Consider the following 19,854-nt stretch of genomic DNA (forward strand, 5'->3'; position numbering starts at 1 on the left):
ACTAGCGCCCCTGCGGCCAAGGCGCAGACGCACAGGGGGAGGGGCGGAGCCGCGTACACCGAGGTCTCGCGAGAACGTCGCCGAGCCTTTCCCTGCTTCGCGGCGTAAAGGGGGGGCGCGAGCCCGGCTGAGGGAGGTAAGGCGGGCCTCCTCGACGTCGGAGAGTCGCTGTCGCGAGGCTGCTGGGAAAACGGGAAAGGCGCTTCCGGTCGTGCCGAAGGGGCGGGAACCTCGGAAGCCTTGGGCGTGGGAGGCCTCGGGGTCTGGAAAATTGGCTGGGCGGAGGTGAAGCGAGTGATTCTGGTCGGAGCGGACTGACTCTGCGGCCTCCAGGTGGTATGAGGGGTTGGAGATAATTAGATTTAGGCGCCCGCTGCCCATGAGACGCGGCTGTGCCCGTGGATGAGGGGATTCCCTCGGTCCACACTCGCCTCCAGGATAGAAGATTTAAAAAAAAACAAACGAACAAACAACCCTGTCTGTTCTGCATTCAAGGCACTCCTCAACCTGGCCCCCTCCTACCTTTCCAGTCTTTTTTTCCCCCCATTTTTACCCCTCAATTTGTATTTTCACCGTGAATTCTCTCCCTCTCTTCCCCCACCTCTTTGAGAAAGCTTGAAAAACAAAACTTCTTATAAATGTGTATAAAAATGGAAAACAAACCCCCACAATAACCCTCTGCAAGAAAAAAAAAAAGTGCCTCTAGTCTCTGCCCTCTAACTGGCGGTGAGGTAGCGTGTTTAATCACGAATCCCCTAGAATTGTCTTTCAAAGTTGTTTTTAAGATGTTATTGTCGGGTCCTGAGTTCGAATCCAGCCTCAGACACATAACACCAGCAGTGTGACCCTGGGCAAGTCACTTAACCCCATTGCCTAGCTAAAAAAAAAAAGATGTTATCGTCATTGTATGAGTTGTTCTCCTGGTTCTGCTTCTCACTTCGCTCTGCATCAGTTCTTACAAGCCTTCCAGGTTTCTCTGAAATCATTCCCTTCCTTATTTCTAAAAGCACAGTAGTATTCCATCCTATTCATATGCTTTAACTTGTCCAGCCATTCCCCTACTGATGGGCACCCACCCCCTCAGTTTCCAATTTTGGGCTACCATGAAAAGGGCTACTATAAATATTTTTGTGCATATGGGTCTTTTTCCTCTTTTTGTGATCTCTCTAAGGTATATGCCTAATAGTAGTATTGCTAGGCTAAAGAGTATGCACACTTTAATAGCTTAGGGACATAGTTCCAAATTACCTCATAGAGGGGCCGAACCAGTTCATAGCTCCACCAACAGTGCATTAATGTACCTGTCTTCTCTTTTTACAATCTTCTTACACCTTAATTTCCCCTCCCCACTTATTACTTTGTGATACAGTGACTCTGGCTTCCTCTATTGTACCTTGCACATTCCATTTCCTTACTCTGGGCATTTTTACTGGCTGTGTCTGAAATACTCTCTCAGCTTCACCTCTTGACTTCCTTTAGGTTGCTACTAAAATTCTGTCTTCTAAGATAAGGGTTTTCTGGCCCACCTGACCCCTTTATGCTTGTTCCTTCCATCTGTGATTATCTTCAGTGTATCCTGTATCCTTCTTTGCACGTCATCTTTTCATGTTGTCTCCCCCATTAGGCTCTGAATCCCTTGAGAGCAAGGACTGTTTTCTGCCCTTGTATCTCTAGCTTTAGCACAGTGCTTGACTGACTGTTAGGGAATTACAAAATGATTTCTTCCATTCATAAAGTACCTCGAAATACTCAAAAGAAACACTTGATGAGAACAAATTGTTTTTAAACATGTGCATGTGAAAATTTCTTTTAAACAAATTATTGGAAGAAAATAAACTATTTTTGTGCAATTCTATTTCTCCCTAATCAATTTATGATCCAACTTTCCATAGTGGTTGTTCCAGATTTTCTTGTCTCCTCAAGGCTCTCAAGGGACCCCTTCCTTTCATTATTTCACTTGAGGACTTAGCCTCCTACTTCATTGCAAAAAATTAACACCATTCACTGGGAGCTTCCCCTTTGCCCCCTCCTCATCTTACACCATTCAGACATCTTTCTTCCCCAGTGTTCACTCCAGTCTGTGATGATGATTGCCCTTCTCTTTGCCAAGGCCAACCTCTCTTCATGTACCCTTTTTTTTTGTTTGTTTTGTTTTGTTTTTTGGCAATTGGGGTTAAGTGACTTGCCCAGGGTCACACAGCTAGTAAGTGTCAAGTGTTTGGTGTGAGGCTGAATTTGAACTCAGGTCCTCCTGACTTCAGGGCTGGTGCTCTATCCACTGTGCCACCTAGCTGCCCCTACATGTACCCTTAATGCCATGCTTTCCCATCTTCTCCAGCAGATTGTCCCCACATTTGTCCCCATTCTCTAGTCTTCAATCTCTCCCTACCTACTAGCTCTTTCCCATCTGCCTTTAAACACATTCATGTCTCCCCCATTCTTAAATCCTATGTATCTCCTACCTATGTAAACTCCTGGAGAAAGATGTCTACCCTAGATATTTTTCACTTCCTTTTCTTTCCCTCTTCTATTAACCCTTTGCAGTCTGGCTTCCAACCTCATCTAACTGAAATAGTCCTTCAAAATTACCAATAATTTCTACATTTTCAAATGTAATGGTCTCTTTTTGGTCCTTCTTGACTTCTCTACAGCTTCTGATACTGTTGATTATCTCCTAGATGCCCTCTTCTCTCTGGGTTTTTGACATTATTCTCTCTGCATTCTCTTATATGCTCCTCACTCTGCTTTGTTGATCTTCATCCATGTCTGCCCACTAACTGTGGATGCCTCCCAAGGCTCTGTCTTGGGCTTTTCTTTTTTTTCCACTCTATACCATCTGTCATGGTGATCTCATCAGCTCCCATAGGTTCAGTTATCATCTCTGCAGATGATTCTCAGATATATATATCAAACTCATCTTTTTTCTGAACTCTAGTCTGAAATCATTGAGTGTTTTGAACTGGATATCCTGTAGACATCTCAGATTTAATATGTTCAAAACAGAATTCATCTTTCCCCTAAAACCTTCCCATCATCCAAACTTCCCTCTTACTGTTGAGGATACAAAAATCCTCCTGGTTGCCAACTACAACTTGATTCCTCATTCTTACCCCACATATCCAGCCCTGACAAATCCTGTTCCTGCTTTCTCAATGTCTTTTGCACTGATCTCCTTTTCTTCTCATAGCCATTAACCTAGTTCAGACCCTCAACAGCCCTCTATTAGAATAGTCTTCCAACTGGTCTCCTTGCCTCAAGTCTCTCTCCAATCCAATCCATTCTCCGTTCGACTGCTAAGGTAATTTTCCTCAATTTTCTGACAATATTATCTCCTTATGGTCCCTCCTCAGTGAGTTCCGGTGACTAAAATCTTGAATATCGAATATGAACTCCTCTATTTGGCCTTTAAAACTCTCCATAATATAACATTGCCCATTCCCACCTTTCCAATCTTCTTACACTTTATGTCCTTCCATGTACTTTATCTTTGTACTGGCCTTGATCCTGACACTCTCCCTCCTATCTCTGTACTGGCTGCTTCCCATACCTGGAATGATCTCCCTTTTGCCACCAGACCTCACCTCTGTTTCTTGCTTTCTCTGTCTTCCTTCAAGACTCATCTCAAATCTTATTTTCTGAATCCCTTCCCCTTCCCCTAGCAGCTAGTACTTCTCTCAGATTATCTTCCATCTACTTTCATCTACTCTATGTGTCTTACATGTAACTAATTATTTACCTGCTATCTCCTCTATTGGAGTATAAACTTTTTGAGGTTGGGGATGGTTTGCTTTTCTTTGTGTCCCTAGCACTAAGCACAGTGTTTGGCACATTGTAAGTGCTTAATAAATGCTTATTGATGGATTGACTATTAGGACAGCTAAACAATTTGAGAGAAAGAAAATGGTGGACAGTAGGCAAGTGATCCATAAGAAAGAGTAAATATATGACTGGAGGAGTTAGACAATTTTTGTTTTGTTTCTATGCTATCTGATACAATGAACTTAAAGTCAAATTGCAAATTAATGGAGAACTCTCTTTCACGTCCCCTTTTCTAGAATTTCTAGAATCCCTCAGGATGTCAACTTGTGTGGTTTCTGTTGGAGACAGGATAATATGAGCATTGAAGGTCTACAAACAAAGCCTAGATGATTGTGTCAGGTATGTGTAGAGGAATTTTTATGGAAGTACAAGTTGGACTTGATGGGCTCTGAGGTCCCTTCCATCTGTTAAAATTTCATGATTCTGATGTGGCAAGGTAGAGTCATTCATTAGTTCATTAGATAGAAAAACAACAGTTTTATATATCAGTTTAATGACTTATTAAGTATTTATGTCAGTCCTGTTATTCAGTCTCCTGTACTTTCCTTATTTGAGAGTACTCTGAGGGAGATATTATCAATGTTATTATCCTTATTTCATGAATAAGGAAACAGGCTCTATTGAGTAGTGACTAGCCCAGAGGTGTACCAATAGTGAGGTTAAATAGCTTGTTTGGAGTTCTACAGGTGCTAAGGGATCTATGAATCATCAGACTTTGGTCTTTCTGAGATCACTGCTCTTTCCAACATACCCAGAATATAAAAATGAAGAGGGATCAGAAGAAATAAGATAATATCACTGAAACAATGACTGCCAGAGGGTGTTACAGCACCAACTTATTGTGACAGTGATAATTATTTTTTGGGAAACATCTCTGATACTCTGGTTGTACCAATAAAGGTCTCCAGTCCATTCAAGTCAAACAACTTTCAAAAGACAGTAATCAGTACTTATATCCTAATCAAACAAATGGCATCTGACTCTATCATTCAACTGAAATAGCTCTCTCCAAAATTATTAATTTATCTAATTTCCAAATCTCATGTCTCTTCTTTCCTTTTATTCATATTCTTCACAATGTGTCTGTAGCATTTGACACTGTTCACCACTTTCTCCTCCTAAATACTCTCTTTTCTCTGGGTTTTCATGACAGTGCTGTCCCTTGGTTTTTTCATTCTCAGTCTGACTATATCTTAGTCTCCTGTGCTTAATCTTTATCCATTCATGTATACTATGAGTGGCTCCCAAGGCTCTTTCCTAGGCCTACATATACCCACATATACACACACACACACACACACACACATATATATGTATACACATACACACATACATAAAATTTTTTGTAAGCTACTGTAGCTTGCTTGGTGATCTCTTCAACTTTTATGGTGCTGGTCCTAGTTGGTCCTGGTCTTGATTCAGGCTGGCTTAGTGCTTCAGATTTGGAATTCTACTGAAATGAGAAACTTGTAAGCCATCAAACAGTTAGCAAAAGTAGGTTTATTTAGCTATACCATGGAAAGAATACTCAGCAAGAATAATTCATTGATTTAGGTGGGTACAGTTTTCTTGCTTATGTGTTGGTAGTGCCGGTCTATCCATATACGGAAGGAGCCCTTGATTTCTTGTGTGGTGCTTTATACTTAGGCCACAAGAGAGCCACGTCAGTGTTCTAAGCCTTATTTCCGTGGAACAGTTAAGTCTTCAGGATGGTTTCAATAATTTTGATGAAAAACTTGCCTCGTCTATGAGAGATAGGGGGCAGCTAGGTGGCGCAGTGGATGGAGCACCGGCCCTGAAGTCGGGAGGACCTGAGTTCAAATCCAGCCTCAGACCAAACACTTGACATTTACTAGCTGTGTGACCCTGGGAAAGTCACTTAACCCCAATTGCCTAAAAAGAAAAAAGAAGGAAAAAAGAAATACTGCTCCTGCCACATATGAGTTCAATTATGATTGCCATGCTGATATTTCCCAGATATAAATAACGTCTCCTGTCCCATGTCATAAAGTATTTATTGGGCATTTCAAATCACATGTCCCATAGGCCATTTCAGACTGAATGTGGCGAAAACAGAACTCACTTTCCCCCCAAAACCCATTCCTCTTCCAAACTTCTTTATTACTGTTGAGGGCACAACTATCCTCCCAGTCATGCATGTTCACAATCTCATTGTCATCCTCAACTTCTCATTCACTCCATTTATCTTAATAGCTGGCCAAATTTGTCATTTCTACCTCGACTGTATATTTCATGTAAATATTCTTTTTTTTATTAATTTATTTTGATTTATCCATAATCGCTTCCATATGCTTTTGAGTTTAAAATTTTTCTCCCCCTTCCTCCCCACCAGCCTCCCCAAGATAGCGCACAATGTGATATAGGCTATACATTTATGTTACTATTAAACATATTTTCACATTAGTGATGTTGTAAGTAAAAATTAAAACCAATAGGAGGAACCATCAGAAAGAGGAAACAAAACTCAACAGAAGAGAAAAAAATAGCAGTTCAACTTCCATAGTTCTTTCTTTGGAAGTGGATAGCATTTTCCATCTTGAGGCCTCTGGAGATGTCTTAGATCCTTGTATTGCTGGGAAGGGTTAAGTTTATCAATATTAGTCATAGCACAATGTGGCTGTTATTGTGTACGACATTCTCCTGGTTTTGCTCACTTCACTCAGCATCAGTCTGTACAAGTCTTTCAAGGTTTTTCTGAAGTCAGCCTGTTCATCATTTCTTATAGCACAGTAGTATTCTATTACATTCATATACCACAACTTGTTCAGCCATTCCCCAATTGATGGGCATCCTCTCAATTTCCAGTTCTTTGCCACCACAAAAAGAGCCGCTATGAATATTTTTGTATATGAGGATCCTTTTCCCATTTGTATGATGTCTTTGGGATATAGCCCTAGAAGTGTTATTGCTGGGTCAAAGGGTATGCACATTTTTATAGCTCTTTGGGCATAGTTCTAAATTGCTCTCCAGAATGGTTGGATCATTTCACAACTCCACCAACAATGCATTAGTGTTCCAATTTTCCCACATCTTCTCCAACATTTATCATTTTCCTGTTTTGTCATCTTGGCCAATCTGATAGGTGTGATATGGTACCTCAGAGTTGTTTTGATTTGCATTTCTCTAATCAATAGTGATTTAGAGCATTTTTTCATATGACTATAGATGGCTTTAATTTCTTCATCTGAGAAGTGTCTGTTCATATCCTTTGACCATTTAGTAATTGGAGAATGGCTTGTATTCTTATAAATTTGACTTAATTCTTTATATATTTTAGAAATGAGGACTTTATCAGAGAGACTGGTTGTAAAAATTCTTTCCCAATTTTCTACCTTCCTTCTAATCTTAGTTGCATTGGCTTTGTTTGTGCAAAAACTTTTCAATTTAATATAATCAAAATTATCCATTTTGCTTTTCATAATGTTCTCTCTCTCCTGTTTGGTCATGAATTCTTCTGTTCTCCATAGATCTGATAGGCAAACTATTCCTTGCTCTCCCAGTTTGCTTATAATATCAGCCTTTATATCTAAATCATGAACCCATTTTGACTTTATTTTGGTATGTGGTGTGAGATTTTGGTCTATGCCCAGTTTCTGCCATACTCTTTTTCAGTTTTCCCAGCAGTTTTTTTCAAAGAGTGGGTTCTTATCCCAGAAGCTGGGGTCTTTGGGTTTATCAAATAATAGATCACTATAGTCATTGACTACTGTGTCTTGCATATTTAACCTGTCGTATAAATATTCTTCTCTAAACTCTACACCACTGTACAAGGTTAGACCCTCATCACCTTTCACCTGAACTATTGCAGTAGCTTTGCAATTCATCTCCCTGCCCCAAACCTCTTCCTGCTCCAGTCCATCCTCCCCACAATAGCAAAAGTGATTTCCTAAATCATTGGTCCAATCATGTCACCTCCCTACTCGGTAAACTCCAGTGGCTCCCTATTACCTATAGCATCAAATATAAAGTCCTATATTTGATATTTAAAGCTCTTTAACCTGGCTTTGACCTATCTTCATAGTCTTCTTACACATTTTACTCACATCCATGCATTCTACATCCCAGTCATAACTGTTCTACTTAATGTTCCTTACACATGATGCTTCATCTCCTGAGTTCATGCCTTTGTATAAGTTGAGTTTGGAACTCTTTCCTTACTGACCTCTGCCTCTTAGAATCCCTGACTTCCTTTAAGGCTGAGCTCAAACACCACTTTCTGTAGGGGACCTTTCCCAGTGTCCCCAGCTCCTAGTATATTTCCCTTTAAGGTCATCATCCTTCTACTCTATTTGTTTGTGGTATATATATGTATGTACCATACTGCTACTTATATAAGTAACCATTAGTTCTGCCTGCTAGGGTTGTCTGTACAGAGTGAAAGGTGAAGGAAAAAAGGAAAGACAGAGATACTTCTTCTGGGGGTGGGAGAAATTAATGAGAAGGTGAGTTGCTAGGACCCAGCCCTCCATTTCCAGACACAAATTGTTACTAGGCTTGCTTTGCTTAGGGCAAAAAAAAAAAGTACAACTTTACTAACTTTGGGGTATTTATTTTTTTTCTCCATCAAATCTTACTCCAAAACATTTACTACGAAAAAGGCAAAGCAAGAATAATAACATAATCCTCCAGTAAACCAGAAATACAGTCTTCCACTGATAAATACTTCCACAGATGCTGTCCATTAGGAAAGAGTGATCACTGGCCATAACAGAACCATAGCAAAGAAGTAGATGCATAGGGAACACATGTGGCTGAGGAAACTCACAACTCTGTATAACAGATCTTGATGTCCTTTGTCAACTTCAGGAGGAGTTTGTGCAACAATTTACTGATGAATGGGGTTGCTTCTTTGCTGGTTTCTCTAACTTACCTGGTCCTCTTCTGGGCCTTTGCTCCACTGTTGGACAGGACCACTACTCTGCTGGCTACTCTGTATGGTAGTGTTAAGCTCTTTTGGCAAAAGAAGAAATCCCAAGTCAAATCTGTGGAGGTTTACCAGGCTGAGCTGCCTTGGCTGAGCTCTGAAAGTATTAATACTATTAAAACTAAACCCTAAGATCCTCAAAGCTTCTCCAGGTTGGCTTTCTTGACTGGACTTTTAAGGAGTTTCCACCTCTCAAATAGTAGGCAGTAGTATAGGGAAAAGTGAAGGCAAAGCTTGGCTTTCTCCAGTCTACTCTTTCAAGCAGCAGATAATAATGTAAGATCTGAGGTGTCTTCTCAGAACCAATCAGACATTTCTCCTGATATCAGCTTATAGTTCAGAGCTTTTTTAATGAGCCCTTAGTGCAAGTGAACTCACCTCAGCTCCACTCTGCTTTCCCCTACTGGTCCAAAGCACAAGACCCTTCAGTCAACTCAGGCCTATCTCATGATGACAAACAAAATTCACATTTCCACCATACCTAGGCAATATACATTTGATCTGTAGTCACCAAACAATTCTGGTAATCAAGATTTTCCAGCTGTTATCTTCAGAAATCCTCATGCCAGTCATATGTTTGGGCATTTTAAACCTGAGTACCTTTTCTCTAAGGGATTTTTTTTTTTGGTGTGTTTTATGTATTTCTCTGACCTTGATTCCACCCTGTTCCCTTCGCACAGCTATCTGCATCTAAAAGAGTCATGCCTTTACATTTGTTTTCCTAGAGCTTAGCACTCTGTGCCTGGCACCTAGGTGCCCCCAAAATGCTTGCTGATTGAGTTACTGATTTCTCTCTCCTTCCTTCTAACCTCTGCAGCATATTTTACCTCTTCCTATAGTTATTTATGTACTTGTTTTATGTGCAACCCTGAGTCCTCCAAGGTACCTAGAACACATTATCACACCATTAGTGAGTGCTCAATAAAAATTTGTTAGATCAAGTAACATTCTGAAGCCACAAGACAGCCAACCAGAAGGGTGTGGTCTCATTGTTACATATTTCAAATGACTCATTTGCTACCACCCTGGAATCCAACCCCACTTATAGGTCTTCCTCAATCTTGGATAGCCCCCATCATCCAATTTCTGTATTCCCTGAACGACTGAGCATTATTGGAAAAAGTCACAGAACTGTGCTGATTTCATTAATCATTAATTTATTATGCTACATGACCTCGGCTGAGCCTTCAATGCTGCTTGTCAGTTGTTTTATTCAATTCTCATCAAGTACATCCCCTAGGGAAAATTTCGGACTTTTCATCCCTTCAAGCTTCCAGTTTCATCACTACACTTCATAACAGATGACCTAAGACCCTGCAGTACTAAAAATATTGAAGTTGTCATGAATTCCCTGCTTGAACACTTAATAACTTCTGTCTTCACTCATTCTTTCTGTCTTAGAGGAAGGGCTATGCCTACTTCTTTTCTTCAACCTATTCCCTAACTCATCCTTTTTCTCATGCATTTAAAAATTATTTAATGTTTTATTTTTCCCCAATTAAATGTAAAAACAATTTTTGACACATATTTTGTTTTTCATGCATTTTTAGTGTTTCCTTTTTCCCTGGTTCATTGCCATCTTATGTATATAGTTAGAGGTCTCCTTATCTTTCCTCAAGCCCTGAACTATGATGCTGTTGTTGTTCAGTTGTGTCCAACTCTCCATGACTCTATTTGGGGTTTTCTTGGCCGAGATACTGGAGTGGTTTGCCATTTTCTTCTCCAGCTCATTTTCCAGATGATGAAACTGAGGCAAACAGGGTTAAGTGACTTGCCCAGGGTCACACAGCTAGGAAATGTCTGAGGCTTGATTTCAGATCTTCCTGACTCCAGACCTGGTGCTCTATCCACTATACCATCTAGCTGGGAAATGTTTAAATAAATAAATATACAGTAAAACGTAGATATCACATTTGAAAACTAAGTCAAGATGATGCCTGCAGGGATCCTTATTTGTGGATTAGTGGCTCCCATTTCTATTTGAGTTGAACACCACTGGTCTATAGCATTTGACACTGTTGATTGTTACTTATATTCTCTCTCCTTGAATTCTGAGACAATACATTCCTGGTCTCCCACCCTTTTGTAGACTTTAGGCTGTAGCTAAATTGGACTAGTTGCCATTTTTCAGCCATGCCCTCCCTTCCCATCTCTATCCTTTTGCTCACTTTGTTTCCTCTATCTATAGTGAACTTCATATTTCCACTTGTTGAAATGAGACCTAGCTGAGATGTCCCCTATTCCAAGAACTCTTTCTGATCTTTACTTCCTCCTCCCAGTTAGAAAAGATCTTTCGTTTATTCACATGAGTATAACAGCATAAGGATAAATGTCATCTCACACTTGGGTTCAAATAATTAAGTATATATATACAACATGGGCTAATTTTTTCAGAAAAAAATCTGACAGTTTCTGAAGTACAAGCTAAATATGAATGAGCTGTATGATATGGCAAGCTCGGAAAGCTAATGTGTTCGTAGGCAGCATTTAGAGAAACAAATGACTAGGGAGGTACCCTGCCCTTGTCAAACTCCACCTGGGGTACTGTGTTCAAGTCTGGATGCCGCATTTTAGGAAAGATATTATGAGTTGGAGAGAGGATGGTGTAGGACCTTGATATCATGCCATATAAGGATCAACTGGAGGATCTGAGGATGTTTATTCTGAAAAAAGAGAAGATTTCGTGGGGAGTATAGGTGATAATTATTTCACATATTCGAAGGGCTATCTTCAGTGACCAGAGTAAAGGAGTAGAGATTGGGTTATGATCATGTATGTTCTACTAGGAGTAGAGGAAGGGGACCAGGAGAGCTTATGTCAGAGTGCCTCAGTCTTCTCAGTGAAGCATAAGACTCTAAGTTAGATCATGGTCTGGAAGGGTATGGAGTAGATTAGGCCGAGGTAGGTGTGGAAGGTACAAGGAGGGAAGAAAATATTGAGAAGAGTTGGTATATGGAGTATGATATAGGAAGTTAATAACAAATGTAAAGGAACAACAGTCAAAACCTAACTTGAATTATGTTTTCATTAGTGTGCAGTGCAGTTGAGAATTACTTTTTAAAATGGAATTATGAAAAATGATCATGAACAGGGCAGGTAGGTGGTGCAGTGGATAGAGCACTGGCCCTGAAGTCAGGAAGACCTGAGTTCAAATCCGGCCTCAGACCAAACACTTGTCACTAACTAGCTGTGTGACCCTGGGCAAGTCACTTAACCCCAATTGCCCAAAAAAAAAAAAAAAGAAAGAAAGAAAAGAAAAAGAAAAATGATCATGAGAAAAAAGATCCTGGTTGTCACTGATATTAATTTGTGCTGATTACCTGAGATTCTTTCATGGACTACTTACCTGAATTTGTATAGCGAGCACTCCCTAGCCTAAGCCAGCCAGTTTACTTGTATTCCACTGGGGACAAGGTGTGCCCTGTTTTAAGAAAACTCAATGCTGTTTATCAAAATTCAAACTCATTAAAAAAAATAAAGAAGTGTTATAAATTATTCTTTGCTTTATAAAAAAGATCTAGCATAGCATACTGTTGTTTTAAATAACTAATTTTTCTGATGTGCTTGAAATAGTATGGAAATTGAATTTGAGTTGAAAGGGAGCTTAGATAATCTAGTCCAATTCTGGATTTGTAAAATTTTGATTTACCCATACCTTTTCAGGAACACATCTGTTATGTGGTGCAGAAATCAAGATAGAGGCAGCTAGGTGGCACAGTGGATTGAGCTCTAGCTTTGAAGTCAGGAGGACATGAGTTCAAATCCAGTCTCAGACACATGACACTAGCTGTGTGACCCTAGGCAAGTCACTTAACCCCGATTGCCTCACCAAAAAAAAAAAAAAAGAAATCAACGATATTAGATGGTAGCATTTGTACCTGAAGAGGATACATGGGCTGATTTTCAGCGAGTCTTAATCAGCTTACTCTTCCCCTTTCTGGCCACTTTGAAGAGTCGCTGTTCATAGTACAGTTCTTTCGGTTAGTTGGTTCCAAATAAATTAAGTTTTATTTATGTATATGTAGACAATCAAACAACATTAAGAGAGAAGGTTACAGAATGTTAAGAAGTCAGTTTGAAAATACTTATATTATGAATGGTGATTACATTGATGTTTACATTTCCAAGATAATTTTATACAAAGCTTTTGATTACTATCTTAATTACCAAGTAACCTTTATAATTTTATTAGAGATACCATATTAATGGTGATGACTGTTTGGTTTTACCAATAAAAGGTAAAAGAAGCCTGACTGTTTAATTATCTAGGTGTCACAGATTCTCTAAAATCTGCCTCGTCAATGGACCTATTTTTTCCATTTAACATAAAAGATATCTGGTATGGCTGTGAAAATTACAATTATTCTGCTTTTGGCTAATTAGTATCCTTTAGGTTTGTTGTACCTTAACTTCTGGCATTCTTATAAATGCTGTCCTTTTTCTTTTTTTCCCTAGGTCTGTTGCTTGGTTTTTTTTTTTAATCTTATTTATAGATATCTACATTTGACTTTTAACATTTTGTTCCAGAATTTTGAAACTTATTAATCTATAGTAGTATTTATCTGCCACCTAGAGGTCATGAAAGTTTCTGCTTTTTATAAATTCTAGAGACATAAGATCCTCTGCATATGTTTTCCTTTCTGTACCTAGCCCAGTGCCCATACCTAATAAGTGCTCAGTAATTAATTTCATATACTTTTCTAATGTTCAGCTCATTCTTGAGCTCCAGCAGTCTATATCAAACTACCTTGTAGAAAATACGGTCAGTCATGGTGGCAGCCTGTAGTCCCAGCTACCAGAAAGGCTAAGATTGATGGCTCTCTTGAGCTTGGGAGTACTGAGTTACAGAATTACCTAGGCTAATCTATCCCAATTCCAGAATCAACCAGGTGAGCCTTTGGTAGTGTGATCCACCAGGTTGCTTAAGGAGGGACAAACCAATTGATGTCAGAAATGGAAGAAGTCTTACTCCTATGCTGATCAGTAGTAGAATTGGGCCAAAAGTAGCCCCTGTACTTAAAGTCTGGGAAAAAGGAAGATAGCCCCATGACCCCACTTGTTAGACTTTACCAATTACAAATTCATTTGGGTAATCAAACTTCTCTTAAAAAAAAAAAAGTAACCTCCAAGAAGAACAAACCCTTCACACACACACACACACACACACACACACACACACACACACACCCACCCCTTAATTTAATTACTTAAATCTGGTTATCATATTTCCTAAAACCTACAAAATTTTAGGGTAAAGTTGTTTAGTTATAATTTTTGAGCCTGGAATACCTCAGACCCAGTGACTTTGAATAGCCAGGGAATAGTGTGAAGACAGCGGGTGTGTGGGGAATAGGGAAAGAAGAGGCTTTTGATTATAGTAACTACTATGTCACACTGAAAATTATCTTGGGAAACTTCTAGGAGGGTGGCAAGAGAGGCAATTTCTCAAAGCTGCCTTCAAAAATAGGACTGGAAAACTAAAAGAGAATGAGTAAACCAACAAAAGGCTTCTATATAATAAAAATATATATCAGGGGAAACAAAGGAAAAGGCTCCAGAAGTACACATTGAACTGGTGTTAAAAATTTCATCAGAAGTGACACAAAAAATCCTGAGAGATATGCTCTAAAGAATATCAGACATAATGAGAGAATTAAAATGAGGAATCAAATTTATTTTTAAGAATAACAAGAAAAATTAAAGAAATGACAAAATGTAGCCAGAAGATTCCAGGAAAAGAAAATGAGAAAGCCCGTAATGATGGAAAACATGTATAGTGAATCTGGACATTTCAAAAGACTCATCCAGAAATCGGATTAATGGAATAGAGAATAATGATAGTGCTGTTGAAGTGGCAAACAAAGATTAGAAAATAACAGAAAAACATGCGGAAGCAGTGGAGGTAAAATTTACAATTTCAGGTCACACTCTAACACCATTTCAAGGAGAGCAAACCTCAGAATTATTTGGGCCGAAGGGGGGGGGAAGACATAAGTATCTGATCACTGTTTCAGGAAATTAAAAAAAAAATTTCCCAGACCTGTCAAAAACAATGATGCTCCACAAATAGAAGTGACTCACTAAGGAGAAACTTAAAATTCAACTCACCCAGGAATATCATCATGAAACTTCTAAATTATATCTGTAAAGAAGAAATCCTTTAAGCAACTAGGTAGAAAAGTTTAAGTTTTTTAAAAGTCAATCAAGATTTTTCCAGATTTTTCTGGGAAAAAAAGAGAAATTATCAGGTGATTTTTTTTTCATAGCAATTTATAAAAACAATTTACTAAGACACAAAGGAAGTTTCAGTCTACATCTGTAGATGGAATATCAGCATTAACAAAACCATGGATTCTTTAGGTTAGGTATCAAAGAAATAAAATGGTCTTTTATATAAACAAAGGGGAAAAAAAGGGAAAATATCATGAAAAGGGCTAGGACAGAGCGTGTTGCAATTTCCAAGTGAATCTTTGCTTGACAAAGTGAGTGAGGGTAGGTGTCAGGTTTTAGAAATATTTACTAATTTTGTAGCATAAAATGTAGAAATTGTGTTTTTTACCTTGTCATATTTGGCTTAGTTATAGAAATAGAAAAATAAGAATATTTACTTAACCTTTTGGGAAAACAAATAACAGTTCAACAAAGAATAATAGAGGACAAGAAAAGAAAACAATTTTATCGTTAAGTGTAAATGGAATTAAATCTCCCACAAAAAGAAAAAAATACAGAATAGATTACAAAATGGAATCCAGAATTATGTTGGCTACAACAAATGTATCAAAATTTTGTATTTCCCTAGTTCCTAGCACAGTGCTATAAATCTAAAAGCTTATTTTTGAAATTAAATTTTATTTTATCTTCAAACAGAGATTGGCCTCTCTCCCTCTGATTTTCTCACCTTCCCTTCCCCATTGAGAAAACAAGAAAAAGAAAACCCATTACAAACATGTATAGTCAAGCAAAACAAACTTCCACACAGGCCATTTCCAAAAAATATATCTCACTTTGTACCCTTGAGTCTCTATCAGGAGGTGGGCAACATGTTTTATCTATAATAAGCTCATAATAAATGTTTGATGAATATATAAATGAATCTGATATGAAAAGAGCTAGACATTTAAATTGAAAGCCCAAACTAAAATTAACGCACTATAGAAAGGTCAACAAAATCTTGAGTTGTATTGATGATAACATAACAAAATGGATTTCAGGTATGAAAGCATCTGCAGAGATAAACAGGAATATTTTACTGTGCATAAAACGTGTGTACATATACATATACATATATGTATATATGTCTATATTTCAAATAATATAATTAAATTTGCAAAAGGAAAACTTATAGTATTACAACCAAGAAATACATATAAAATGAATATTAGTAGATCTTGTTATCAGAATTGATAAATCAAAGAAAAAGTTACATATATGAATAGTGTTGAACATATGTGTATGTATGTACTTGTTTATGTGTATGTGTTTGTGTATTTTGAGGTATAGTGAATAAAGCACTGTTTTAAGTGGAAATAGAAACACTTAAGTTCACATCTCACCTCTGTTATTTTCTAGCTGTGTAATTTTGGGCATGCCACTATAATTCTTTGTACCTTAGGTAACTCTCTAGAACTTATTTACTAAGTTACAGATAGATTGAATTGGAGGAGAGGGTTCCTACACCAGGCATTCACTATATTCATTGAACTATGAACTCCTTGAAAACATGGATTGCCTTTTTGCCTTTCTTTGTATACTCAGCATTTAGCACAGTGCCTGGAACATAGTAGGTGCTTAATAAATGTTTACTTAATAAATGTTGACAAAATGGCAAATTAATTGAGCATTCACACATACGTAAGATGAGCAGGGAATACTTCTTCCCTTAATGGAAACACTGGCACAACTGGAGCCCACAGTGATGTGACAAGAGAACTGCTGTTTATTAGAGAAAGTACAAGGACATTAGATTCACATGGGTACTTACTTGTACCTGGACAGAGGATCACATGAATCTGCACAGACTTAGAAGAAAGAAGAGAAGAGGGACACTTCATGGAAAAAGAACTAGTATAAAGAAAGTGGCCGCTTGATTGAACAGTGATGGAGGGGGACAGCTGCAGTGTACATTTGGAGCAGGGAGATGGAAGGGTGAACACATGGTCTGTTCTGCTCATGGAGTCCCAGAAGAATTCTGATCCCAGAATTAAAGCAAGAAGTTTCACAAAGTCCAACCTGCCATAAAAGTCAGCAGATTTCAGCCTATCCTGAGACACTTCTACAGAACTCCACAATGTAGATGGCACTGAATCTTAAGCTTTTTACCATCTTATGAGTCCTGTGTTCTAATGTGACTGTGTCATTCCATTAACATGTCATATAACAAAACGGATTTAAAATATGGAAAACATCACAGAGATAAATAGGCATATTCTACTGTACTTAAAAACATGATAAACACATAATTATATATATGTATACACACATATATGTACCAAATAATACAGTAATTAAATTTATGCAAAGAAAGCTTACGATATTACAATTAAAAGTACATATAAAATTAATATTAGTGGACTTCAAAAAATGAAAGAAAAAATTACAAACTTGAATAGTGTTAAATAATATGTGTGTCTGTATGTGGTGTTTGTGTATGTGTGTGTGTCTTCATGGTATGGTGAATTGGGCTATTAGAATTAGGGAGGAATTCGATTATGCTCCCAATGGGACCTATGTGGGATTACCCTTTTGTGTATGGGGGCCAGAGGACAGCTGTACTATTAGATCTCTTTTGTGTTATTTACACACCTTTTGCAACTTAATTAAATATTTTTGTTGTTGGATTGGGAGGTAGATGGTTTGTTAATATAGGGTATTGTCCTGGATTAGGTCTGTGGCTGTGATTTGCAAAATTGAGCACCCAAAACAGCCATATTGAACCTGGGAAAAGTATCAAGGGATTCAGAGCAAGAGTAATCAGAGACTTCAGGGTCCTCCCAGTTGTTAGATATATGTGATTATAATTTAATATAAGAAGCAAGCGATAGGCCTTTTTTTTCCAAGTTCAGTGGTTCACAAAAATTCATCATATTCTTAGCCATAAAGAAATCCTAGGTAAATTTAGGCAGAAATTTTATCTTTTTTATTTCCAGAACATAATTCAATAAATCTAGACAATAATAGTGATCATCTGATGAAAAGGCATAGATTAACATGAAACTCTAAAGCAAAAACACTAATAAATTACCTTACATTTAATGATAATACAGATGTCAAAATCCATGAGATGTAGTTAGAGATAATTTTTAACACCAAACATAACATTTTTATATGTCAGAAGAAAGCAGAAGAGTGGAAATTATTAAAATCACAGACTAAACAAAATGGATAACAAAGAATAATTTAAATGAAACCAAGAGCTTTTTTTTAAAAAAATACCATTTAAATTATAAACACTAAATTTACTAAAAACAAACATAACTCAAATTACCAAAATGAGAGAGGAATCACAATGAATAAAAAGAAAAATTTAAATTGTAAGAGATGATTATGCATGCATTATTTATGTGATAAATTCAGGAATTTGAGAGAATGGATGCCTATCAAAGATAGAAATTTTTTTTAAACCCCAATAACTCTGAAGTGCTTTAAATGCCCAGCAGAGGAGTTTATATTGAATCCTTGAGTTGGAAGCCTCTCAAACTTTCTGTGCAGGGGAATGACATGGTTAGGCCTGTTGTTGTTGTTCAGTTGTTTCAGTCACGTCCGACTCTCCATGACCCCTTTTGGGGTTTTGACACTGCTTCCTTTTAGTGCAATAATATTCCATTAAATTCCCATAGGGCTGTGTATATTCAGCTATTTTAGAATACTTGGAAGCATACTTTATTTCTTTTTACTGTTACAAATAGTGCTACTCTGAATTTTAAAAATATATGGGTCTTTTCTTGCTTGCGTTAACCGCCTCAAGGGTTTAAACACAGTATCAGGATTAGTGGGCCAAAACAAAAAGTAAAAAAGTTTGTAGTTAATAGATCATATATAAGTCTAATATACATTCATATAAGGAACTGATGAAAATTTAAAGGAGCACTATTCTCAGTCACAAGGTCAGTGAATAAGCTGTAATTTTGTGATTCTATAAGAACAAGCAATTTTTGGAAGAGGAAACGTAAATAATCACTTAAAAACTGTTCAAATTCTCTAATAAGATATATGAAAATTAAAACAACTTTGAGATGCCACCTCAGTCCAATCCCTTCACTATTGAAATGAAAAAACTAAGGTCCAAAGACTTACCCAAGTACTAAGTTTGGAGTCAATACCAAAACCCACGTCCCGTGATTCCATATGTAGCCATCTTTCCGTAATACCATGCTGCCTGTCCCCTTATGTCACAATTTCCAACTTTTAAGAACTTAAAAGTTCGTAATTGTTGTGAAACTAATCTTTTGGGGGACATTTTATAAGTATGCTTTAGGGTTGATTTTCTCCTTAGTAAAACTTGTTTATTATCTTAATATATGAAGATTTAAAAAAAAAATTTGCACTACCTACCTCATGGAGTTTTTTTGAGGAATGTGCAAATCACCATATAGATAGATAGGATTACTATTGCTATTTTACTAATTACTAATTTTACTATTTACTAATAGATTACTATTTTAGCATGTTAGTGTCAATATGCCCCTTTCTTATGAAGAAATATATATATGTAAATATATGTTTATGATCTTTTACAGTGAAATTTTGAACCAAAAGGAAGTCACATATACAGTGGCATATATTTGACATTTTAAAAATCTTAAATCTTTTGGATTCTAAGTGACAGAGGTATTAAAATTTTAAATTAATGAAAAAGTAAAAAAAAAAGAGGTGTGACTCTTTACAATATGTGTGTCACACTGCATTCATAACTTCCTTTCTGTTTAACATTTCAAAATAAAAAATTACAAGTGCTTACAGTCAGGACTCTCATAAAAAGAAAGGGGCATGCTTCCCCATAATATAGCAGTGATAGTTCACATTTATGTATCACTTTGCATTTTTCCTTCAACAATCCTGAGAGGTGAATAGTGCAAGTATTATTTTGCCCA

General features: G+C 37.4%; 1 protein-coding gene across 3 annotated transcripts in view; it reads left to right on the forward strand.

Annotated features, from left to right (window-relative positions):
- The first annotated feature begins 22 nt into the window (after positions 1 to 22).
- The window catches only part of LOC114039688 (malate synthase-like), a 67,069-nt gene continuing 47,237 nt past the window's right edge, over positions 23 to 19,854 (forward strand). The window contains exons 1-2 of one of the 3 annotated variants that reach the window (XM_027857556.1): positions 34 to 136; positions 4,056 to 4,158. The gene's annotated coding sequence lies outside the window, so the exon portion shown is untranslated. Of the gene's footprint in view, positions 137 to 265; positions 334 to 4,055; positions 4,159 to 19,854 lie in introns of those variants that run through there. The other 2 variants (XM_027857557.1, XM_027857558.1) reach the window with 2 other exon arrangements.

The sequence above is a fragment of the Vombatus ursinus genome, unplaced genomic scaffold (assembly GCF_900497805.2).
Source record: "Vombatus ursinus unplaced genomic scaffold, bare-nosed wombat genome assembly UNPS02012179.1, whole genome shotgun sequence".
Classification (NCBI taxonomy): Eukaryota; Metazoa; Chordata; class Mammalia; order Diprotodontia; family Vombatidae; genus Vombatus; species Vombatus ursinus.